General features: G+C 48.8%; 10 non-coding genes across 10 annotated transcripts; all 10 read left to right on the forward strand.

The window, feature by feature from the left end:
* The first annotated feature begins 2,208 nt into the window (after positions 1-2,208).
* Positions 2,209-2,281, forward strand: TRNAK-UUU (transfer RNA lysine (anticodon UUU)). The gene has a single exon. It is a non-coding gene; the product is annotated as a tRNA-Lys (tRNA).
* A 3,727-nt stretch (positions 2,282-6,008) lies between these two features.
* On the forward strand, positions 6,009-6,081 carry TRNAK-UUU (transfer RNA lysine (anticodon UUU)). The gene has a single exon. It is a non-coding gene; the product is annotated as a tRNA-Lys (tRNA).
* A 1,447-nt stretch (positions 6,082-7,528) lies between these two features.
* TRNAK-UUU (transfer RNA lysine (anticodon UUU)) lies at positions 7,529-7,601 on the forward strand. Its single transcript has one exon. It is a non-coding gene; the product is annotated as a tRNA-Lys (tRNA).
* Positions 7,602-9,048: 1,447 nt separating this feature from the next.
* TRNAK-UUU (transfer RNA lysine (anticodon UUU)) lies at positions 9,049-9,121 on the forward strand. Its single transcript has one exon. It is a non-coding gene; the product is annotated as a tRNA-Lys (tRNA).
* Positions 9,122-10,568: 1,447 nt separating this feature from the next.
* On the forward strand, positions 10,569-10,641 carry TRNAK-UUU (transfer RNA lysine (anticodon UUU)). Its single transcript has one exon. It is a non-coding gene; the product is annotated as a tRNA-Lys (tRNA).
* Positions 10,642-12,087: 1,446 nt separating this feature from the next.
* On the forward strand, positions 12,088-12,160 carry TRNAK-UUU (transfer RNA lysine (anticodon UUU)). The gene has a single exon. It is a non-coding gene; the product is annotated as a tRNA-Lys (tRNA).
* Positions 12,161-13,606: 1,446 nt separating this feature from the next.
* Positions 13,607-13,679, forward strand: TRNAK-UUU (transfer RNA lysine (anticodon UUU)). Its single transcript has one exon. It is a non-coding gene; the product is annotated as a tRNA-Lys (tRNA).
* A 2,207-nt stretch (positions 13,680-15,886) lies between these two features.
* Positions 15,887-15,959, forward strand: TRNAK-UUU (transfer RNA lysine (anticodon UUU)). The gene has a single exon. It is a non-coding gene; the product is annotated as a tRNA-Lys (tRNA).
* Positions 15,960-18,926: 2,967 nt separating this feature from the next.
* On the forward strand, positions 18,927-18,999 carry TRNAK-UUU (transfer RNA lysine (anticodon UUU)). Its single transcript has one exon. It is a non-coding gene; the product is annotated as a tRNA-Lys (tRNA).
* Positions 19,000-21,206: 2,207 nt separating this feature from the next.
* TRNAK-UUU (transfer RNA lysine (anticodon UUU)) lies at positions 21,207-21,279 on the forward strand. Its single transcript has one exon. It is a non-coding gene; the product is annotated as a tRNA-Lys (tRNA).
* The last annotated feature ends 3,441 nt before the right edge of the window (positions 21,280-24,720 follow it).

Here is a 24,720-nt window from a genome sequence, read left to right on the forward strand (position 1 = left end):
GGTTTGAGGTCCTTGAGCTTCTGATTGGGCAGTCTTTATGCACATCTGCCAGGAACGCTCACTGGACCAGAGAGATGAAATGTCCTAGGGGACGGGAAGCCAACCTCCCCCCTCGAGGCTCTTGGAATCTGCACCAGAAATAAAGGTGGCTGAAGGTGATTGTTTGACCAACTGTTTCCTGCCATAGACCCTTGTCTGTGGTAGCTTACCTGGGCTCCCGTAAACAATCTGCGACTGGCACACGCTGCTTGATCTTCTCTTGCCTATAATCCAGAGTGGATTCTACCTTATTTCTTGGCCTGCGTTTCCTCTGCTGGACCTGGCATCATGAGGCTAAAGGGGAACTTCATTTGTAACCCAGTCACTGGTTAAGAATACTGGAAGTGTCTTGGTCCAGGGCTTAAGGAAGCCGTTCTGGCAGTGTCTTTTTGCAAGGCCCTTGTTTCCGGTGAAAGAGCATTGGCCTGTAGGTAAAAGTAAGCCAGAAACTGGACTGGACCCTATCTGCATGCTTACAGGTTAGATTCTCCCTTTTATCTTCAACCTGTCCTAGAAAATTAAACGGGAGAGGACGATTTGCCAGCCTGGGCAAGCCAAATACTTGTGCTTTCAGGCTGAATGCTCTTTTTCCACCATAGATGTCAAGATTCAAACAGCTTTGGACTCTTCTGGTGGTGGATTTTTCAGAGCCCGGATAGCTCAGTCGGTAGAGCATCAGACTTTTAATCTAAGGGGCCAGGGTTCAAGTCCCTGTTTGGGCGCTTTGAGGTCCTTGAGCTTCTGATTGGGCAGTCTTTATGCACATCTGCCAGGAACGCTCACTGGACCAGAGAGATGAAATGTCCTAGGGGATGGGAAGCCAACCTCCCCCCTCGAGGCTCTTGGAATCTGCACCAGAAATAAAGGTGGCTGAAGGTGATTGTTTGACCAACTGTTTCCTGCCATAGACCCTTGTCTGTGGTAGCTTACCTGGGCTCCCGTAAACAATCTGCAACTGGCACACGCTGCTTGATCTTCTCTTGCCTATAATCCAGAGTGGATTCTACCTTATTTCTTGGCCTGCGTTTCCTCTGCTGGACCTGGCATCATGAGGCTAAAGGGGAACTTCATTTGTAACCCAGTCACTGATTAAGAATACTGGAAGTGTCTTGGTCCAGGGCTTAAGGAAGCCGTTCTGGCAGTGTCTTTTTGCAAGGCCATTGTTTCCGGTGAAAGAGCATTGGCCTGTAGGTAAAAGTAAGCCAGAAACTGGACTGGACCCTATCTGCATTCTTACAGGTTAGATTCTCCCTTTTATCTTCAACCTGTCCTAGAAAATTAAACGGGAGAGGACGATTTGCCAGCCTGGGCAAGCCAAATACTTGTGCTTTCAGGCTGAATGCTCTTTTTCCACCATAGATGTCAAGATTCAAACAGCTTTGGACTCTTCTGGTGGTGGATTTTTCAGAGCCCGGATAGCTCAGTCGGTAGAGCATCAAACTTTTAATCTAAGGGGCCAGGGTTCAAGTCCCTGTTTGGGCGCTTTGAGGTCCTTGAGCTTCTGATTGGGCAGTCTTCATGCACATCTGCCAGGAACGCTCACTGGACCAGAGAGATGAAATGTCCTAGGGGACGGGAAGCCAACCTCCCCCCTCGAGGCTCTTGGAATCTGCACCAGAAATAAAGGTGGCTGAAGGTGATTGTTTGACCAACTGTTTCCTGCCATAGACCCTTGTCTGTGGTAGCTTACCTGGGCTCCCGTAAACAATCTGCGACTGGCACACGCTGCTTGATCTTCTCTTGCCTATAATCCAGAGTGGATTCTACCTTATTTTTTGGCCTGCGTTTCCTCTGCTGGACCTGGCATCATGAGGCTAAAGGGGAACTTCATTTGTAACCCAGTCACTGATTAAGAATACTGGAAGTGTCTTGGTCCAGGGCTTAAGGAAGCCGTTCTGGCAGTGTCTTTTTGCAAGGCCCTTGTTTCCGGTGAAAGAGCATTGGCCTGTAGGTAAAAGTAAGCCAGAAACTGGACTGGACCCTATCTGCATGCTTACAGGTTAGATTCTCCCTTTTATCTTCAACCTGTCCTAGAAAATTAAACGGGAGAGGACGATTTGCCAGCCTGGGCAAGCCAAATACTTGTGCTTTCAGGCTGAATGCTCTTTTTCCACCATAGATGTCAAGATTCAAACAGCTTTGGACTCTTCTGGTGGTGGGTTTTTCAGAGCCCGGATAGCTCAGTCGGTAGAGCATCAGACTTTTAATCTGAGGGTCCAGGGTTCAAGTCCCTGTTCGGGCGCTTTGAGGTCCTTGAGCTTCTGATTGGGCAGTCTTTATGCACATCTGCCAGGAACGCTCACTGGACCAGAGAGATGAAATGTCCTAGGGGACGGGAAGCCAACCTCCCCCCTCGAGGCTCTTGGAATCTGCACCAGAAATAAAGGTGGCTGAAGGTGATTGTTTGACCAACTGTTTCCTGCCATAGACCCTTGTCTGTGGTAGCTTACCTGGGCTCCCGTAAACAATCTGCAACTGGCACACGCTGCTTGATCTTCTCTTGCCTATAATCCAGAGTGGATTCTACCTTATTTTTTGGCCTGCTTTTCCTCTGCTGGACCTGGCATCATGAGGCTAAAGGGGAACTTCATTTGTAACCCAGTCACTGATTAAGAATACTGGAAGTGTCTTGGTCCAGGGCTTAAGGAAGCCGTTCGGGCAGTGTCTTTTTGCAAGGCCCTTGTTTCCGGTGAAAGAGCATTGGCCTGTAGGTAAAAGTAAGCCAGAAACTGGACTGGACCCTATCTGCATGCTTACAGGTTAGATTCTCCCTTTTATCTTCAACCTGTCCTAGAAAATTAAACGGGAGAGGACGATTGGCCAGCCTGGGCAAGCCAAATACTTGTGCTTTCAGGCTGAATGCTCTTTTTCCACCATAGATGTCAAGATTCAAACAGCTTTGGACTCTTCTGGTGGTGGATTTTTCAGAGCCCGGATAGCTCAGTCGGTAGAGCATCAGACTTTTAATCTGAGGGTCCAGGGTTCAAGTCTCTGTTCAGGCGCTTTGAGGTCCTTGAGCTTCTGATTGGGCAGTCTTTATGCACATCTGCCAGGAACGCTCACTGGACCAGAGAGATGAAATGTCCTAGGGGACGGGAAGCCAACCTCCCCCCTCGAGGCTCTTGGAATCTGCACCAGAAATAAAGGTGGCTGAAGGTGATTGTTTGACCAACTGTTTCCTGCCATAGACCCTTGTCTGTGGTAGCTTACCTGGGCTCCCGTAAACAATCTGCGACTGGCACACGCTGCTTGATCTTCTCTTGCCTATAATCCAGAGTGGATTCTACCTTATTTCTTGGCCTGCGTTTCCTCTGCTGGACCTGGCATCATGAGGCTAAAGGGGAACTTCATTTGTAACCCAGTCACTGATTAAGAATACTGGAAGTGTCTTGGTCCCGGGCTTAAGGAAGCCGTTCTGGCAGTGTCTTTTTGCAAGGCCCTTGTTTCCGGTGAAAGAGCATTGGCCTGTAGGTAAAAGTAAGCCAGAAACTGGACTGGACCCTATCTGCATGCTTACAGGTTAGATTCTCCCTTTTATCTTCAACCTGTCCTAGAAAATTAAACGGGAGAGGACGATTTGCCAGCCTGGGCAAGCCAAATACTTGTGCTTTCAGGCTGAATGCTCTTTTTCCACCATAAATGTCAAGATTCAAACAGCTTTGGACTCTTCTGGTGGTGGATTTTTCAGAGCCCGGATAGCTCAGTCGGTAGAGCATCAGACTTTTAATCTGAGGGTCCAGGGTTCAAGTCCCTGTTTGGGCGGTTTGAGGTCCTTGAGCTTCTGATTGGGCAGTCTTTATGCACATCTGCCAGGAACGCTCACTGGACCAGAGAGATGAAATGTCCTAGGGGACGGGAAGCCAACCTCCCCCCTCGAGGCTCTTGGAATCTGCACCAGAAATAAAGGTGGCTGAAGGTGATTGTTTGACCAACTGTTTCCTGCCATAGACCCTTGTCTGTGGTAGCTTACCTGGGCTCCCGTAAACAATCTGCGACTGGCACACGCTGCTTGATCTTCTCTTGCCTATAATCCAGAGTGGATTCTACCTTATTTCTTGGCCTGCGTTTCCTCTGCTGGACCTGGCATCATGAGGCTAAAGGGGAACTTCATTTGTAACCCAGTCACTGGTTAAGAATACTGGAAGTGTCTTGGTCCAGGGCTTAAGGAAGCCGTTCTGGCAGTGTCTTTTTGCAAGGCCCTTGTTTCCGGTGAAAGAGCATTGGCCTGTAGGTAAAAGTAAGCCAGAAACTGGACTGGACCCTATCTGCATGCTTACAGGTTAGATTCTCCCTTTTATCTTCAACCTGTCCTAGAAAATTAAACGGGAGAGGACGATTTGCCAGCCTGGGCAAGCCAAATACTTGTGCTTTCAGGCTGAATGCTCTTTTTCCACCATAGATGTCAAGATTCAAACAGCTTTGGACTCTTCTGGTGGTGGATTTTTCAGAGCCCGGATAGCTCAGTCGGTAGAGCATCAGACTTTTAATCTAAGGGGCCAGGGTTCAAGTCCCTGTTTGGGCGCTTTGAGGTCCTTGAGCTTCTGATTGGGCAGTCTTTATGCACATCTGCCAGGAACGCTCACTGGACCAGAGAGATGAAATGTCCTAGGGGATGGGAAGCCAACCTCCCCCCTCGAGGCTCTTGGAATCTGCACCAGAAATAAAGGTGGCTGAAGGTGATTGTTTGACCAACTGTTTCCTGCCATAGACCCTTGTCTGTGGTAGCTTACCTGGGCTCCCGTAAACAATCTGCAACTGGCACACGCTGCTTGATCTTCTCTTGCCTATAATCCAGAGTGGATTCTACCTTATTTCTTGGCCTGCGTTTCCTCTGCTGGACCTGGCATCATGAGGCTAAAGGGGAACTTCATTTGTAACCCAGTCACTGATTAAGAATACTGGAAGTGTCTTGGTCCAGGGCTTAAGGAAGCCGTTCTGGCAGTGTCTTTTTGCAAGGCCATTGTTTCCGGTGAAAGAGCATTGGCCTGTAGGTAAAAGTAAGCCAGAAACTGGACTGGACCCTATCTGCATTCTTACAGGTTAGATTCTCCCTTTTATCTTCAACCTGTCCTAGAAAATTAAACGGGAGAGGACGATTTGCCAGCCTGGGCAAGCCAAATACTTGTGCTTTCAGGCTGAATGCTCTTTTTCCACCATAGATGTCAAGATTCAAACAGCTTTGGACTCTTCTGGTGGTGGATTTTTCAGAGCCCGGATAGCTCAGTCGGTAGAGCATCAAACTTTTAATCTAAGGGGCCAGGGTTCAAGTCCCTGTTTGGGCGCTTTGAGGTCCTTGAGCTTCTGATTGGGCAGTCTTCATGCACATCTGCCAGGAACGCTCACTGGACCAGAGAGATGAAATGTCCTAGGGGACGGGAAGCCAACCTCCCCCCTCGAGGCTCTTGGAATCTGCACCAGAAATAAAGGTGGCTGAAGGTGATTGTTTGACCAACTGTTTCCTGCCATAGACCCTTGTCTGTGGTAGCTTACCTGGGCTCCCGTAAACAATCTGCGACTGGCACACGCTGCTTGATCTTCTCTTGCCTATAATCCAGAGTGGATTCTACCTTATTTTTTGGCCTGCGTTTCCTCTGCTGGACCTGGCATCATGAGGCTAAAGGGGAACTTCATTTGTAACCCAGTCACTGATTAAGAATACTGGAAGTGTCTTGGTCCAGGGCTTAAGGAAGCCGTTCTGGCAGTGTCTTTTTGCAAGGCCCTTGTTTCCGGTGAAAGAGCATTGGCCTGTAGGTAAAAGTAAGCCAGAAACTGGACTGGACCCTATCTGCATGCTTACAGGTTAGATTCTCCCTTTTATCTTCAACCTGTCCTAGAAAATTAAACGGGAGAGGACGATTTGCCAGCCTGGGCAAGCCAAATACTTGTGCTTTCAGGCTGAATGCTCTTTTTCCACCATAGATGTCAAGATTCAAACAGCTTTGGACTCTTCTGGTGGTGGGTTTTTCAGAGCCCGGATAGCTCAGTCGGTAGAGCATCAGACTTTTAATCTGAGGGTCCAGGGTTCAAGTCCCTGTTCGGGCGCTTTGAGGTCCTTGAGCTTCTGATTGGGCAGTCTTTATGCACATCTGCCAGGAACGCTCACTGGACCAGAGAGATGAAATGTCCTAGGGGACGGGAAGCCAACCTCCCCCCTCGAGGCTCTTGGAATCTGCACCAGAAATAAAGGTGGCTGAAGGTGATTGTTTGACCAACTGTTTCCTGCCATAGACCCTTGTCTGTGGTAGCTTACCTGGGCTCCCGTAAACAATCTGCAACTGGCACACGCTGCTTGATCTTCTCTTGCCTATAATCCAGAGTGGATTCTACCTTATTTTTTGGCCTGCGTTTCCTCTGCTGGACCTGGCATCATGAGGCTAAAGGGGAACTTCATTTGTAACCCAGTCACTGATTAAGAATACTGGAAGTGTCTTGGTCCAGGGCTTAAGGAAGCCGTTCGGGCAGTGTCTTTTTGCAAGGCCCTTGTTTCCGGTGAAAGAGCATTGGCCTGTAGGTAAAAGTAAGCCAGAAACTGGACTGGACCCTATCTGCATGCTTACAGGTTAGATTCTCCCTTTTATCTTCAACCTGTCCTAGAAAATTAAACGGGAGAGGACGATTGGCCAGCCTGGGCAAGCCAAATACTTGTGCTTTCAGGCTGAATGCTCTTTTTCCACCATAGATGTCAAGATTCAAACAGCTTTGGACTCTTCTGGTGGTGGATTTTTCAGAGCCCGGATAGCTCAGTCGGTAGAGCATCAGACTTTTAATCTGAGGGTCCAGGGTTCAAGTCTCTGTTCAGGCGCTTTGAGGTCCTTGAGCTTCTGATTGGGCAGTCTTTATGCACATCTGCCAGGAACGCTCACTGGACCAGAGAGATGAAATGTCCTAGGGGACGGGAAGCCAACCTCCCCCCTCGAGGCTCTTGGAATCTGCACCAGAAATAAAGGTGGCTGAAGGTGATTGTTTGACCAACTGTTTCCTGCCATAGACCCTTGTCTGTGGTAGCTTACCTGGGCTCCCGTAAACAATCTGCGACTGGCACACGCTGCTTGATCTTCTCTTGCCTATAATCCAGAGTGGATTCTACCTTATTTCTTGGCCTGCGTTTCCTCTGCTGGACCTGGCATCATGAGGCTAAAGGGGAACTTCATTTGTAACCCAGTCACTGATTAAGAATACTGGAAGTGTCTTGGTCCCGGGCTTAAGGAAGCCGTTCTGGCAGTGTCTTTTTGCAAGGCCCTTGTTTCCGGTGAAAGAGCATTGGCCTGTAGGTAAAAGTAAGCCAGAAACTGGACTGGACCCTATCTGCATGCTTACAGGTTAGATTCTCCCTTTTATCTTCAACCTGTCCTAGAAAATTAAACGGGAGAGGACGATTTGCCAGCCTGGGCAAGCCAAATACTTGTGCTTTCAGGCTGAATGCTCTTTTTCCACCATAGATGTCATGATTCAAACAGCTTTGGACTCTTCTGGTGGTGGGTTTTTCAGAGCCCGGATAGCTCAGTCGGTAGAGCATCAGACTTTTAATCTGAGGGTCCAGGGTTCAAGTCCCTGTTCGGGCGCTTTGAGGTCCTTGAGCTTCTGATTGGGCAGTCTTTATGCACATCTGCCAGGAACGCTCACTGGACCAGAGAGATGAAATGTCCTAGGGGACGGGAAGCCAACCTCCCCCCTCGAGGCTCTTGGAATCTGCACCAGAAATAAAGGTTGCTGAAGGTGATTGTTTGACCAACTGTTTCCTGCCATAGACCCTTGTCTGTGGTAGCTTACCTGGGCTCCCGTAAACAATCTGCAACTGGCACACGCTGCTTGATCTTCTCTTGCCTATAATCCAGAGTGGATTCTACCTTATTTTTTGGCCTGCGTTTCCTCTGCTGGACCTGGCATCATGAGGCTAAAGGGGAACTTCATTTGTAACCCAGTCACTGATTAAGAATACTGGAAGTGTCTTGGTCCAGGGCTTAAGGAAGCCGTTCTGGCAGTGTCTTTTTGCAAGGCCCTTGTTTCCGGTGAAAGAGCATTGGCCTGTAGGTAAAAGTAAGCCAGAAACTGGACTGGACCCTATCTGCATGCTTACAGGTTAGATTCTCCCTTTTATCTTCAACCTGTCCTAGAAAATTAAACGGGAGAGGACGATTTGCCAGCCTGGGCAAGCCAAATACTTGTGCTTTCAGGCTGAATGCTCTTTTTCCACCATAGATGTCAAGATTCAAACAGCTTTGGACTCTTCTGGTGGTGGGTTTTTCAGAGCCCGGATAGCTCAGTCGGTAGAGCATCAGACTTTTAATCTGAGGGTCCAGGGTTCAAGTCCCTGTTCAGGCGCTTTGAGGTCCTTGAGCTTCTGATTGGGCAGTCTTTATGCACATCTGCCAGGAACGCTCACTGGACCAGAGAGATGAAATGTCCTAGGGGACGGGAAGCCAACCTCCCCCCTCGAGGCTCTTGGAATCTGCACCAGAAATAAAGGTGGCTGAAGGTGATTGTTTGACCAACTGTTTCCTGCCATAGACCCTTGTCTGTGGTAGCTTACCTGGGCTCCCGTAAACAATCTGCGACTGGCACACGCTGCTTGATCTTCTCTTGCCTATAATCCAGAGTGGATTCTACCTTATTTCTTGGCCTGCGTTTCCTCTGCTGGACCTGGCATCATGAGGCTAAAGGGGAACTTCATTTGTAACCCAGTCACTGATTAAGAATACTGGAAGTGTCTTGGTCCCGGGCTTAAGGAAGCCGTTCTGGCAGTGTCTTTTTGCAAGGCCCTTGTTTCCGGTGAAAGAGCATTGGCCTGTAGGTAAAAGTAAGCCAGAAACTGGACTGGACCCTATCTGCATGCTTACAGGTTAGATTCTCCCTTTTATCTTCAACCTGTCCTAGAAAATTAAACGGGAGAGGACGATTTGCCAGCCTGGGCAAGCCAAATACTTGTGCTTTCAGGCTGAATGCTCTTTTTCCACCATAGATGTCATGATTCAAACAGCTTTGGACTCTTCTGGTGGTGGGTTTTTCAGAGCCCGGATAGCTCAGTCGGTAGAGCATCAGACTTTTAATCTGAGGGTCCAGGGTTCAAGTCCCTGTTCGGGCGCTTTGAGGTCCTTGAGCTTCTGATTGGGCAGTCTTTATGCACATCTGCCAGGAACGCTCACTGGACCAGAGAGATGAAATGTCCTAGGGGACGGGAAGCCAACCTCCCCCCTCGAGGCTCTTGGAATCTGCACCAGAAATAAAGGTGGCTGAAGGTGATTGTTTGACCAACTGTTTCCTGCCATAGACCCTTGTCTGTGGTAGCTTACCTGGGCTCCCGTAAACAATCTGCAACTGGCACACGCTGCTTGATCTTCTCTTGCCTATAATCCAGAGTGGATTCTACCTTATTTTTTGGCCTGCGTTTCCTCTGCTGGACCTGGCATCATGAGGCTAAAGGGGAACTTCATTTGTAACCCAGTCACTGATTAAGAATACTGGAAGTGTCTTGGTCCAGGGCTTAAGGAAGCCGTTCTGGCAGTGTCTTTTTGCAAGGCCCTTGTTTCCGGTGAAAGAGCATTGGCCTGTAGGTAAAAGTAAGCCAGAAACTGGACTGGACCCTATCTGCATGCTTACAGGTTAGATTCTCCCTTTTATCTTCAACCTGTCCTAGAAAATTAAACGGGAGAGGACGATTTGCCAGCCTGGGCAAGCCAAATACTTGTGCTTTCAGGCTGAATGCTCTTTTTCCACCATAGATGTCAAGATTCAAACAGCTTTGGACTCTTCTGGTGGTGGGTTTTTCAGAGCCCGGATAGCTCAGTCGGTAGAGCATCAGACTTTTAATCTGAGGGTCCAGGGTTCAAGTCCCTGTTCAGGCGCTTTGAGGTCCTTGAGCTTCTGATTGGGCAGTCTTTATGCACATCTGCCAGGAACGCTCACTGGACCAGAGAGATGAAATGTCCTAGGGGACGGGAAGCCAACCTCCCCCCTCGAGGCTCTTGGAATCTGCACCAGAAATAAAGGTGGCTGAAGGTGATTGTTTGACCAACTGTTTCCTGCCATAGACCCTTGTCTGTGGTAGCTTACCTGGGCTCCCGTAAACAATCTGCGACTGGCACACGCTGCTTGATCTTCTCTTGCCTATAATCCAGAGTGGATTCTACCTTATTTCTTGGCCTGCGTTTCCTCTGCTGGACCTGGCATCATGAGGCTAAAGGGGAACTTCATTTGTAACCCAGTCACTGATTAAGAATACTGGAAGTGTCTTGGTCCCGGGCTTAAGGAAGCCGTTCTGGCAGTGTCTTTTTGCAAGGCCCTTGTTTCCGGTGAAAGAGCATTGGCCTGTAGGTAAAAGTAAGCCAGAAACTGGACTGGACCCTATCTGCATGCTTACAGGTTAGATTCTCCCTTTTATCTTCAACCTGTCCTAGAAAATTAAACGGGAGAGGACGATTTGCCAGCCTGGGCAAGCCAAATACTTGTGCTTTCAGGCTGAATGCTCTTTTTCCACCATAGATGTCATGATTCAAACAGCTTTGGACTCTTCTGGTGGTGGGTTTTTCAGAGCCCGGATAGCTCAGTCGGTAGAGCATCAGACTTTTAATCTGAGGGTCCAGGGTTCAAGTCCCTGTTCGGGCGCTTTGAGGTCCTTGAGCTTCTGATTGGGCAGTCTTTATGCACATCTGCCAGGAACGCTCACTGGACCAGAGAGATGAAATGTCCTAGGGGACGGGAAGCCAACCTCCCCCCTCGAGGCTCTTGGAATCTGCACCAGAAATAAAGGTGGCTGAAGGTGATTGTTTGACCAACTGTTTCCTGCCATAGACCCTTGTCTGTGGTAGCTTACCTGGGCTCCCGTAAACAATCTGCGACTGGCACACGCTACTTGATCTTCTCTTGCTTATAATCCAGAGTGGATTCTACCTTATTTTTTGGCCTGCGTTTCCTCTGCTGGACCTGGCATCATGAGGCTAAAGGGGAACTTCATTTGTAACCCAGTCACTGATTAAGAATACTGGAAGTGTCTTGGTCCAGGGCTTAAGGAAGCCGTTCTGGCAGTGTCTTTTTGCAAGGCCCTTGTTTCCGGTGAAAGAGCATTGGCCTGTAGGTAAAAGTAAGCCAGAAACTGGACTGGACCCTATCTGCATGCTTACAGGTTAGATTCTCCCTTTTATCTTCAACCTGTCCTAGAAAATTAAACGGGAGAGGACGATTTGCCAGCCTGGGCAAGCCAAATACTTGTGCTTTCAGGCTGAATGCTCTTTTTCCACCATAGATGTCAAGATTCAAACAGCTTTGGACTCTTCTGGTGGTGGGTTTTTCAGAGCCCGGATAGCTCAGTCGGTAGAGCATCAGACTTTTAATCTGAGGGTCCAGGGTTCAAGTCCCTGTTCAGGCGCTTTGAGGTCCTTGAGCTTCTGATTGGGCAGTCTTTATGCACATCTGCCAGGAACGCTCACTGGACCAGAGAGATGAAATGTCCTAGGGGACGGGAAGCCAACCTCCCCCTCGAGGCTCTTGGAATCTGCACCAGAAATAAAGGTGGCTGAAGGTGATTGTTTGACCAACTGTTTCCTGCCATAGACCCTTGTCTGTGGTAGCTTACCTGGGCTCCCGTAAACAATCTGCGACTGGCACACGCTGCTTGATCTTCTCTTGCCTATAATCCAGAGTGGATTCTACCTTATTTCTTGGCCTGCGTTTCCTCTGCTGGACCTGGCATCATGAGGCTAAAGGGGAACTTCATTTGTAACCCAGTCACTGATTAAGAATACTGGAAGTGTCTTGGTCCCGGGCTTAAGGAAGCCGTTCTGGCAGTGTCTTTTTGCAAGGCCCTTGTTTCCGGTGAAAGAGCATTGGCCTGTAGGTAAAAGTAAGCCAGAAACTGGACTGGACCCTATCTGCATGCTTACAGGTTAGATTCTCCCTTTTATCTTCAACCTGTCCTAGAAAATTAAACGGGAGAGGACGATTTGCCAGCCTGGGCAAGCCAAATACTTGTGCTTTCAGGCTGAATGCTCTTTTTCCACCATAGATGTCAAGATTCAAACAGCTTTGGACTCTTCTGGTGGTGGGTTTTTCAGAGCCCGGATAGCTCAGTCGGTAGAGCATCAGACTTTTAATCTGAGGGTCCAGGGTTCAAGTCCCTGTTCGGGCGCTTTGAGGTCCTTGAGCTTCTGATTGGGCAGTCTTTATGCACATCTGCCAGGAACGCTCACTGGACCAGAGAGATGAAATGTCCTAGGGGACGGGAAGCCAACCTCCCCCCTCGAGGCTCTTGGAATCTGCACCAGAAATAAAGGTGGCTGAAGGTGATTGTTTGACCAACTGTTTCCTGCCATAGACCCTTGTCTGTGGTAGCTTACCTGGGCTCCCGTAAACAATCTGCGACTGGCACACGCTGCTTGATCTTCTCTTGCCTATAATCCAGAGTGGATTCTACCTTATTTTTTGGCCTGCGTTTCCTCTGCTGGACCTGGCATCATGAGGCTAAAGGGGAACTTCATTTGTAACCCAGTCACTGATTAAGAATACTGGAAGTGTCTTGGTCCAGGGCTTAAGGAAGCCGTTCTGGCAGTGTCTTTTTGCAAGGCCCTTGTTTCCGGTGAAAGAGCATTGGCCTGTAGGTAAAAGTAAGCCAGAAACTGGACTGGACCCTATCTGCATGCTTACAGGTTAGATTCTCCCTTTTATCTTCAACCTGTCCTAGAAAATTAAACGGGAGAGGACGATTTGCCAGCCTGGGCAAGCCAAATACTTGTGCTTTCAGGCTGAATGCTCTTTTTCCACCATAGATGTCAAGATTCAAACAGCTTTGGACTCTTCTGGTGGTGGGTTTTTCAGAGCCCGGATAGCTCAGTCGGTAGAGCCTCAGACTTTTAATCTGAGGGTCCAGGGTTCAAGTCCCTGTTCAGGCGCTATGAGGTCCTTGAGCTTCTGATTGGGCAGTCTTTATGCACATCTGCCAGGAACGCTCACTGGACCAGAGAGATGAAATGTCCTAGGGGACGGGAAGCCAACCTCCCCCTCGAGGCTCTTGGAATCTGCACCAGAAATAAAGGTGGCTGAAGGTGATTGTTTGACCAACTGTTTCCTGCCATAGACCCTTGTCTGTGGTAGCTTACCTGGGCTCCCGTAAACAATCTGCGACTGGCACACGCTGCTTGATCTTCTCTTGCCTATAATCCAGAGTGGATTCTACCTTATTTCTTGGCCTGCGTTTCCTCTGCTGGACCTGGCATCATGAGGCTAAAGGGGAACTTCATTTGTAACCCAGTCACTGATTAAGAATACTGGAAGTGTCTTGGTCCCGGGCTTAAGGAAGCCGTTCTGGCAGTGTCTTTTTGCAAGGCCCTTGTTTCCGGTGAAAGAGCATTGGCCTGTAGGTAAAAGTAAGCCAGAAACTGGACTGGACCCTATCTGCATGCTTACAGGTTAGATTCTCCCTTTTATCTTCAACCTGTCCTAGAAAATTAAACGGGAGAGGACGATTTGCCAGCCTGGGCAAGCCAAATACTTGTGCTTTCAGGCTGAATGCTCTTTTTCCACCATAGATGTCAAGATTCAAACAGCTTTGGACTCTTCTGGTGGTGGGTTTTTCAGAGCCCGGATAGCTCAGTCGGTAGAGCATCAGACTTTTAATCTGAGGGTCCAGGGTTCAAGTCCCTGTTCGGGCGCTTTGAGGTCCTTGAGCTTCTGATTGGGCAGTCTTTATGCACATCTGCCAGGAACGCTCACTGGACCAGAGAGATGAAATGTCCTAGGGGACGGGAAGCCAACCTCCCCCCTCGAGGCTCTTGGAATCTGCACCAGAAATAAAGGTGGCTGAAGGTGATTGTTTGACCAACTGTTTCCTGCCATAGACCCTTGTCTGTGGTAGCTTACCTGGGCTCCCGTAAACAATCTGCAACTGGCACACGCTGCTTGATCTTCTCTTGCCTATAATCCAGAGTGGATTCTACCTTATTTTTTGGCCTGCGTTTCCTCTGCTGGACCTGGCATCATGAGGCTAAAGGGGAACTTCATTTGTAACCCAGTCACTGATTAAGAATACTGGAAGTGTCTTGGTCCAGGGCTTAAGGAAGCCGTTCTGGCAGTGTCTTTTTGCAAGGCCCTTGTTTCCGGTGAAAGAGCATTGGCCTGTAGGTAAAAGTAAGCCAGAAACTGGACTGGACCCTATCTGCATGCTTACAGGTTAGATTCTCCCTTTTATCTTCAACCTGTCCTAGAAAATTAAACGGGAGAGGACGATTGGCCAGCCTGGGCAAGCCAAATACTTGTGCTTTCAGGCTGAATGCTCTTTTTCCACCATAGATGTCAAGATTCAAACAGCTTTGGACTCTTCTGGTGGTGGATTTTTCAGAGCCCGGATAGCTCAGTCGGTAGAGCATCAGACTTTTAATCTTAGGGGCCAGGGTTCAAGTCCCTGTTTGGGCGCATTGAGGTCCTTGAGCTTCTGATTGGGCAGTCTTTATGCACATCTGCCAGGAACGCTCACTGGACCAGAGAGATGAAATGTCCTAGGGGACGGGAAGCCAACCTCCCCCCTCGAGGCTCTTGGAATCTGCACCAGAAATAAAGGTTGCTGAAGGTGATTGTTTGACCAACTGTTTCCTGCCATAGACCCTTGTCTGTGGTAGCTTACCTGGGCTCCCGTAAACAATCTGCAACTGGCACACGCTGCTTGATCTTCTCTTGCCTATAATCCAGAGTGGATTCTACCTTATTTTTTGGCCTGCGTTTCCTCTGCTGGACCTGGCATCATGAGGCTAAAGGGGAACTTCATTTGTAACCCAGTCACTGATTAAGAATACTGGAAGTGTCTTGGTCCAGGGCTTAAGGAAGCCGTTCTGGCAGTGTCTTTTTGCAAGGCCCTTGTTTCCGGTGAAAGAGCATTGGCCTGTAGGTAAAAGTAAGCCAGAAACTGGACTGGACCCTATCTGCATGCTTACAGGTTAGATTCTCCCTTTTATCTTCAACCTGTCCTAGAAAATTAAACGGGAGAGGACGATTTGCCAGCCTGGGCAAGCCAAATACTTGTGCTTTCAGGCTGAATGCTCTTTTTCCACCATAGATGTCAAGATTCAAACAGCTTTGGACTCTTCTGGTGGTGGGTTTTTCAGAGCCCGGATAGCTCAGTCGGTAGAGCATCAGACTTTTAATCTGAGGGTCCAGGGTTCAAGTCCCTGTTCAGGCGCTTTGAGGTCCTTGAGCTTCTGATTGGGCAGTCTTTATGCACATCTGCCAGGAACGCTCACTGGACCAGAGAGATGAAATGTCCTAGGGGACGGGAAGCCAACCTCCCCCCTCGAGGCTCTTGGAATCTGCACCAGAAATAAAGGTGGCTGAAGGTGATTGTTTGACCAACTGTTTCCTGCCATAGACCCTTGTCTGTGGTAGCTTACCTGGGCTCCCGTAAACAATCTGCGACTGGCACACGCTGCTTGATCTTCTCTTGCCTATAATCCAGAGTGGATTCTACCTTATTTCTTGGCCTGCGTTTCCTCTGCTGGACCTGGCATCATGAGGCTAAAGGGGAACTTCATTTGTAACCCAGTCACTGATTAAGAATACTGGAAGTGTCTTGGTCCCGGGCTTAAGGAAGCCGTTCTGGCAGTGTCTTTTTGCAAGGCCCTTGTTTCCGGTGAAAGAGCATTGGCCTGTAGGTAAAAGTAAGCCAGAAACTGGACTGGACCCTATCTGCATGCTTACAGGTTAGATTCTCCCTTTTATCTTCAACCTGTCCTAGAAAATTAAACGGGAGAGGACGATTTGCCAGCCTGGGCAAGCCAAATACTTGTGCTTTCAGGCTGAATGCTCTTTTTCCACCATAGATGTCAAGATTCAAACAGCTTTGGACTCTTCTGGTGGTGGGTTTTTCAGAGCCCGGATAGCTCAGTCGGTAGAGCATCAGACTTTTAATCTGAGGGTCCAGGGTTCAAGTCCCTGTTCGGGCGCTTTGAGGTCCTTGAGCTTCTGATTGGGCAGTCTTTATGCACATCTGCCAGGAACGCTCACTGGACCAGAGAGATGAAATGTCCTAGGGGACGGGAAGCCAACCTCCCCCCTCGAGGCTCTTGGAATCTGCACCAGAAATAAAGGTGGCTGAAGGTGATTGTTTGACCAACTGTTTCCTGCCATAGACCCTTGTCTGTGGTAGCTTACCTGGGCTCCCGTAAACAATCTGCAACTGGCACACGCTGCTTGATCTTCTCTTGCCTATAATCCAGAGTGGATTCTACCTTATTTTTTGGCCTGCGTTTCCTCTGCTGGACCTGGCATCATGAGGCTAAAGGGGAACTTCATTTGTAACCCAGTCACTGATTAAGAATACTGGAAGTGTCTTGGTCCAGGGCTTAAGGAAGCCGTTCTGGCAGTGTCTTTTTGCAAGGCCCTTGTTTCCGGTGAAAGAGCATTGGCCTGTAGGTAAAAGTAAGCCAGAAACTGGACTGGACCCTATCTGCATGCTTACAGGTTAGATTCTCCCTTTTATCTTCAACCTGTCCTAGAAAATTAAACGGGAGAGGACGATTTGCCAGCCTGGGCAAGCCAAATACTTGTGCTTTCAGGCTGAATGCTCTTTTTCCACCATAGATGTCAAGATTCAAACAGCTTTGGACTCTTCTGGTGGTGGGTTTTTCAGAGCCCGGATAGCTCAGTCGGTAGAGCATCAGACTTTTAATCTGAGGGTCCAGGGTTCAAGTCCCTGTTCAGGCGCTTTGAGGTCCTTGAGCTTCTGATTGGGCAGTCTTTATGCACATCTGCCAGGAACGCTCACTGGACCAGAGAGATGAAATGTCCTAGGGGACGGGAAGCCAACCTCCCCCCTCGAGGCTCTTGGAATCTGCACCAGAAATAAAGGTTGCTGAAGGTGATTGTTTGACCAACTGTTTCCTGCCATAGACCCTTGTCTGTGGTAGCTTACCTGGGCTCCCGTAAACAATCTGCAACTGGCACACGCTGCTTGATCTTCTCTTGCCTATAATCCAGAGTGGATTCTACCTTATTTTTTGGCCTGCGTTTCCTCTGCTGGACCTGGCATCATGAGGCTAAAGGGGAACTTCATTTGTAACCCAGTCACTGATTAAGAATACTGGAAGTGTCTTGGTCCAGGGCTTAAGGAAGCCGTTCTGGCAGTGTCTTTTTGCAAGGCCCTTGTTTCCGGTGAAAGAGCATTGGCCTGTAGGTAAAAGTAAGCCAGAAACTGGACTGGACCCTATCTGCATGCTTACAGGTTAGATTCTCCCTTTTATCTTCAACCTGTCCTAGAAAATTAAACGGGAGAGGACGATTGGCCAGCCTGGGCAAGCCAAATACTTGTGCTTTCAGGCTGAATGCTCTTTTTCCACCATAGATGTCAAGATTCAAACAGCTTTGGACTCTTCTGGTGGTGGGTTTTTCAGAGCCCGGATAGCTCAGTCGGTAGAGCATCAGACTTTTAATCTGAGGGTCCAGGGTTCAAGTCCCTGTTTGGGCGCATTGAGGTCCTTGAGCTTCTGATTGGGCAGTCTTTATGCACATCTGCCAGGAACGCTCACTGGACCAGAGAGATGAAATGTCCTAGGGGACGGGAAGCCAACCTCCCCCCTCGAGGCTCTTGGAATCTGCACCAGAAATAAAGGTGGCTGAAGGTGATTGTTTGACCAACTGTTTCCTGCCATAGACCCTTGTCTGTGGTAGCTTACCTGGGCTCCCGTAAACAATCTGCAACTGGCACACGCTGCTTGATCTTCTCTTGCCTATAATCCAGAGTGGATTCTACCTTATTTTTTGGCCTGCGTTTCCTCTGCTGGACCTGGCATCATGAGGCTAAAGGGGAACTTCATTTGTAACCCAGTCACTGATTAAGAATACTGGAAGTGTCTTGGTCCAGGGCTTAAGGAAGCCGTTCTGGCAGTGTCTTTTTGCAAGGCCCTTGTTTCCGGTGAAAGAGCATTGGCCTGTAGGTAAAAGTAAGCCAGAAACTGGACTGGACCCTATCTGCATGCTTACAGGTTAGATTCTCCCTTTTATCTTCAACCTGTCCTAGAAAATTAAACGGGAGAGGACGATTGGCCAGCCTGGGCAAGCCAAATACTTGTGCTTTCAGGCTGAATGCTCTTTTTCCACCATAGATGTCAAGATTCAAACAGCTTTGGACTCTTCTGGTGGTGGATTTTTCAGAGCCCGGATAGCTCAGTCGGTAGAGCATCAGACTTTTAATCTTAGGGGCCAGGGTTCAAGTCCCTGTTTGGGCGCATTGAGGTCCTTGAGCTTCTGATTGGGCAGTCTTTATGCACATCTGCCAGGAACGCTCACTGGACCAGAGAGATGAAATGTCCTAGGGGACGGGAAGCCAACCTCCCCCCTCGAGGCTCTTGGAATCTGCACCAGAAATAAAGGTTGCTGAAGGTGATTGTTTGACCAACTGTTTCCTGCCATAGACCCTTGTCTGTGGTAGCTTACCTGGGCTCCCGTAAACAATCTGCAACTGGCACACGCTGCTTGATCTTCTCTTGCCTATAATCCAGAGTGGATTCTACCTTATTTTTTGGCCTGCGTTTCCTCTGCTGGACCTGGCATCATGAGGCTAAAGGGGAACTTCATTTGTAACCCAGTCACTGATTAAGAATACTGGAAGTGTCTTGGTCCAGGGCTTAAGGAAGCCGTTCTGGCAGTGTCTTTTTGCAAGGCCCTTGTTTCCGGTGAAAGAGCATTGGCCTGTAGGTAAAAGTAAGCCAGAAACTGGACTGGACCCTATCTGCATGCTTACAGGTTAGATTCTCCCTTTTATCTTCAACCTGTCCTAGAAAATTAAACGGGAGAGGACGATTTGCCAGCCTGGGCAAGCCAAATACTTGTGCTTTCAGGCTGAATGCTCTTTTTCCACCATAGATGTCAAGATTCAAACAGCTTTGGACTCTTCTGGTGGTGGGTTTTTCAGAGCCCGGATAGCTCAGTCGGTAGAGCATCAGACTTTTAATCTGAGGGTCCAGGGTTCAAGTCCCTGTTCGGGCGCTTTGAGGTCCTTGAGCTTCTGATTGGGCAGTCTTTATGCACATCTGCCAGGAACGCTCACTGGACCAGAGAGATGAAATGTCCTAGGGGACGGGAAGCCAACCTCCCCCCTCGAGGCTCTTGGAATCTGCACCAGAAATAAAGGTGGCTGAAGGTGATTGTTTGACCAACTGTTTCCTGCCATAGACCCTTGTCTGTGGTAGCTTACCTGGGCTCCCGTAAACAATCTGCAACTGGCACACGCTGCTTGATCTTCTCTTGCCTATAATCCAGAGTGGATTCTACCTTATTTTTTGGCCTGCGTTTCCTCTGCTGGACCTGGCATCATGAGGCTAAAGGGGAACTTCATTTGTAACCCAGTCACTGATTAAGAATACTGGAAGTGTCTTGGTCCAGGGCTTAAGGAAGCCGTTCTGGCAGTGTCTTTTTGCAAGGCCCTTGTTTCCGGTGAAAGAGCATTGGCCTGTAGGTAAAAGTAAGCCAGAAACTGGACTGGACCCTATCTGCATGCTTACAGGTTAGATTCTCCCTTTTATCTTCAACCTGTCCTAGAAAATTAAACGGGAGAGGACGATTTGCCAGCCTGGGCAAGCCAAATACTTGTGCTTTCAGGCTGAATGCTCTTTTTCCACCATAGATGTCAAGATTCAAACAGCTTTGGACTCTTCTGGTGGTGGGTTTTTCAGAGCCCGGATAGCTCAGTCGGTAGAGCATCAGACTTTTAATCTGAGGGTCCAGGGTTCAAGTCCCTGTTCAGGCGCTTTGAGGTCCTTGAGCTTCTGATTGGGCAGTCTTTATGCACATCTGCCAGGAACGCTCACTGGACCAGAGAGATGAAATGTCCTAGGGGACGGGAAGCCAACCTCCCCCCTCGAGGCTCTTGGAATCTGCACCAGAAATAAAGGTTGCTGAAGGTGATTGTTTGACCAACTGTTTCCTGCCATAGACCCTTGTCTGTGGTAGCTTACCTGGGCTCCCGTAAACAATCTGCAACTGGCACACGCTGCTTGATCTTCTCTTGCCTATAATCCAGAGTGGATTCTACCTTATTTTTTGGCCTGCGTTTCCTCTGCTGGACCTGGCATCATGAGGCTAAAGGGGAACTTCATTTGTAACCCAGTCACTGATTAAGAATACTGGAAGTGTCTTGGTCCAGGGCTTAAGGAAGCCGTTCTGGCAGTGTCTTTTTGCAAGGCCCTTGTTTCCGGTGAAAGAGCATTGGCCTGTAGGTAAAAGTAAGCCAGAAACTGGACTGGACCCTATCTGCATGCTTACAGGTTAGATTCTCCCTTTTATCTTCAACCTGTCCTAGAAAATTAAACGGGAGAGGACGATTTGCCAGCCTGGGCAAGCCAAATACTTGTGCTTTCAGGCTGAATGCTCTTTTTCCACCATAGATGTCAAGATTCAAACAGCTTTGGACTCTTCTGGTGGTGGGTTTTTCAGAGCCCGGATAGCTCAGTCGGTAGAGCATCAGACTTTTAATCTGAGGGTCCAGGGTTCAAGTCCCTGTTCAGGCGCTTTGAGGTCCTTGAGCTTCTGATTGGGCAGTCTTTATGCACATCTGCCAGGAACGCTCACTGGACCAGAGAGATGAAATGTCCTAGGGGACGGGAAGCCAACCTCCCCCCTCGAGGCTCTTGGAATCTGCACCAGAAATAAAGGTGGCTGAAGGTGATTGTTTGACCAACTGTTTCCTGCCATAGACCCTTGTCTGTGGTAGCTTACCTGGGCTCCCGTAAACAATCTGCGACTGGCACACGCTGCTTGATCTTCTCTTGCCTATAATCCAGAGTGGATTCTACCTTATTTCTTGGCCTGCGTTTCCTCTGCTGGACCTGGCATCATGAGGCTAAAGGGGAACTTCATTTGTAACCCAGTCACTGATTAAGAATACTGGAAGTGTCTTGGTCCCGGGCTTAAGGAAGCCGTTCTGGCAGTGTCTTTTTGCAAGGCCCTTGTTTCCGGTGAAAGAGCATTGGCCTGTAGGTAAAAGTAAGCCAGAAACTGGACTGGACCCTATCTGCATGCTTACAGGTTAGATTCTCCCTTTTATCTTCAACCTGTCCTAGAAAATTAAACGGGAGAGGACGATTTGCCAGCCTGGGCAAGCCAAATACTTGTGCTTTCAGGCTGAATGCTCTTTTTCCACCATAGATGTCAAGATTCAAACAGCTTTGGACTCTTCTGGTGGTGGGTTTTTCAGAGCCCGGATAGCTCAGTCGGTAGAGCATCAGACTTTTAATCTGAGGGTCCAGGGTTCAAGTCCCTGTTCGGGCGCTTTGAGGTCCTTGAGCTTCTGATTGGGCAGTCTTTATGCACATCTGCCAGGAACGCTCACTGGACCAGAGAGATGAAATGTCCTAGGGGACGGGAAGCCAACCTCCCCCCTCGAGGCTCTTGGAATCTGCACCAGAAATAAAGGTGGCTGAAGGTGATTGTTTGACCAACTGTTTCCTGCCATAGACCCTTGTCTGTGGTAGCTTACCTGGGCTCCCGTAAACAATCTGCAACTGGCACACGCTGCTTGATCTTCTCTTGCCTATAATCCAGAGTGGATTCTACCTTATTTTTTGGCCTGCGTTTCCTCTGCTGGACCTGGCATCATGAGGCTAAAGGGGAACTTCATTTGTAACCCAGTCACTGATTAAGAATACTGGAAGTGTCTTGGTCCAGGGCTTAAGGAAGCCGTTCTGGCAGTGTCTTTTTGCAAGGCCCTTGTTTCCGGTGAAAGAGCATTGGCCTGTAGGTAAAAGTAAGCCAGAAACTGGACTGGACCCTATCTGCATGCTTACAGGTTAGATTCTCCCTTTTATCTTCAACCTGTCCTAGAAAATTAAACGGGAGAGGACGATTTGCCAGCCTGGGCAAGCCAAATACTTGTGCTTTCAGGCTGAATGCTCTTTTTCCACCATAGATGTCAAGATTCAAACAGCTTTGGACTCTTCTGGTGGTGGGTTTTTCAGAGCCCGGATAGCTCAGTCGGTAGAGCATCAGACTTTTAATCTGAGGGTCCAGGGTTCAAGTCCCTGTTCAGGCGCTTTGAGGTCCTTGAGCTTCTGATTGGGCAGTCTTTATGCACATCTGCCAGGAACGCTCACTGGACCAGAGAGATGAAATGTCCTAGGGGACGGGAAGCCAACCTCCCCCCTCGAGGCTCTTGGAATCTGCACCAGAAATAAAGGTTGCTGAAGGTGATTGTTTGACCAACTGTTTCCTGCCATAGACCCTTGTCTGTGGTAGCTTACCTGGGCTCCCGTAAACAATCTGCAACTGGCACACGCTGCTTGATCTTCTCTTGCCTATAATCCAGAGTGGATTCTACCTTATTTTTTGGCCTGCGTTTCCTCTGCTGGACCTGGCATCATGAGGCTAAAGGGGAACTTCATTTGTAACCCAGTCACTGATTAAGAATACTGGAAGTGTCTTGGTCCAGGGCTTAAGGAAGCCGTTCTGGCAGTGTCTTTTTGCAAGGCCCTTGTTTCCGGTGAAAGAGCATTGGCCTGTAGGTAAAAGTAAGCCAGAAACTGGACTGGACCCTATCTGCATGCTTACAGGTTAGATTCTCCCTTTTATCTTCAACCTGTCCTAGAAAATTAAACGGGAGAGGACGATTTGCCAGCCTGGGCAAGCCAAATACTTGTGCTTTCAGGCTGAATGCTCTTTTTCCACCATAGATGTCAAGATTCAAACAGCTTTGGACTCTTCTGGTGGTGGGTTTTTCAGAGCCCGGATAGCTCAGTCGGTAGAGCATCAGACTTTTAATCTGAGGGTCCAGGGTTCAAGTCCCTGTTCAGGCGCTTTGAGGTCCTTGAGCTTCTGATTGGGCAGTCTTTATGCACATCTGCCAGGAACGCTCACTGGACCAGAGAGATGAAATGTCCTAGGGGACGGGAAGCCAACCTCCCCCCTCGAGGCTCTTGGAATCTGCACCAGAAATAAAGGTGGCTGAAGGTGATTGTTTGACCAACTGTTTCCTGCCATAGACCCTTGTCTGTGGTAGCTTACCTGGGCTCCCGTAAACAATCTGCGACTGGCACACGCTGCTTGATCTTCTCTTGCCTATAATCCAGAGTGGATTCTACCTTATTTCTTGGCCTGCGTTTCCTCTGCTGGACCTGGCATCATGAGGCTAAAGGGGAACTTCATTTGTAACCCAGTCACTGATTAAGAATACTGGAAGTGTCTTGGTCCCGGGCTTAAGGAAGCCGTTCTGGCAGTGTCTTTTTGCAAGGCCCTTGTTTCCGGTGAAAGAGCATTGGCCTGTAGGTAAAAGTAAGCCAGAAACTGGACTGGACCCTATCTGCATGCTTACAGGTTAGATTCTCCCTTTTATCTTCAACATGTCCTAGAAAATTAAACGGGAGAGGACGATTTGCCAGCCTGGGCAAGCCAAATACTTGTGCTTTCAGGCTGAATGCTCTTTTTCCACCATAGATGTCAAGATTCAAACAGCTTTGGACTCTTCTGGTGGTGGGTTTTTCAGAGCCCGGATAGCTCAGTCGGTAGAGCATCAGACTTTTAATCTTGAGGGTCCAGGGTTCAAGTCCCTGTTCGGGCGCTTTGAGGTCCTTGAGCTTCTGATTGGGCAGTCTTTATGCACATCTGCCAGGAACGCTCACTGGACCAGAGAGATGAAATGTCCTAGGGGACGGGAAGCCAACCTCCCCCCTTGAGGCTCTTGGAATCTGCACCAGAAATAAAGGTGGCTGAAGGTGATTGTTTGACCAACTGTTTCCTGCCATGGACCCTTGTCTGTGGTAGCTTACCTGGGCTCCCGTAAACAATCTTCGACTGGCACGCGCTGCTTGATCTTCTCTTGCCTATAATCCAGAGTGGATTCTACCTTATTTTCTGGCCTGCGTTTCCTCTGCTGGACCTGGCATCATGAGGCTAAAGGGGAACTTCATTTGTAACCCAGTCACTGATTAAGAATACTGGAAGTGTCTTGGTCCAGGGCTTAAGGAAGCCGTTCGGGCAGTGTCTTTTTGCAAGGCCCTTGTTTCCGGTGAAAGAGCATTGACCTGTAGGTAAAAGTAAGCCAGAAACTGGACTGGACCCTATCTGCATGCTTACAGGTTAGATTCTCCCTTTTATCTTCAACCTGTCCTAGAAAATTAAACGGGAGAGGACGATTGGCCAGCCTGGGCAAGCCAAATACTTGTGCTTTCAGGCTGAATGCTCTTTTTCCACCATAGATGTCAAGATTCAAACAGCTTTGGACTCTTCTGGTGGTGGATTTTTCAGAGCCCGGATAGCTCAGTCGGTAGAGCATCAGACTTTTAATCTAAGGGGCCAGGGTTCAAGTCCCTGTTTGGGCGCTTTGAGGTCCTTGAGCTTCTGATTGGGCAGTCTTCATGCACATCTGCCAGGAACGCTCGCTGGACCAGAGAGATGAAATGTCCTAGGGGACGGGAAGCCAACCTCCCCCCTCGAGGCTCTTGGAATCTGCACCAGAAATAAAGGTGGCTGAAGGTGATTGTTTGACCAACTGTTTCCTGCCATAGACCCTTGTCTGTGGTAGCTTACCTGGGCTCCCGTAAACAATCTGCAACTGGCACACGCTGCTTGTTCTTCTCTTGCCTATAATCCAGAGTGGATTCTACCTTATTTTTTGGCCTGCGTTTCCTCTGCTGGACCTGGCATCATGAGGCTAAAGGGGAACTTCATTTGTAACCCAGTCACTGATTAAGAATACTGGAAGTGTCTTGGTCCAGGGCT

Source organism: Lithobates pipiens, unplaced genomic scaffold (assembly GCF_037356315.1).
Source record: "Lithobates pipiens isolate NorthernLeopardFrog02 unplaced genomic scaffold, aLitPip1_a1.2 Scaffold_8, whole genome shotgun sequence".
Classification (NCBI taxonomy): domain Eukaryota; kingdom Metazoa; phylum Chordata; class Amphibia; order Anura; family Ranidae; genus Lithobates; species Lithobates pipiens.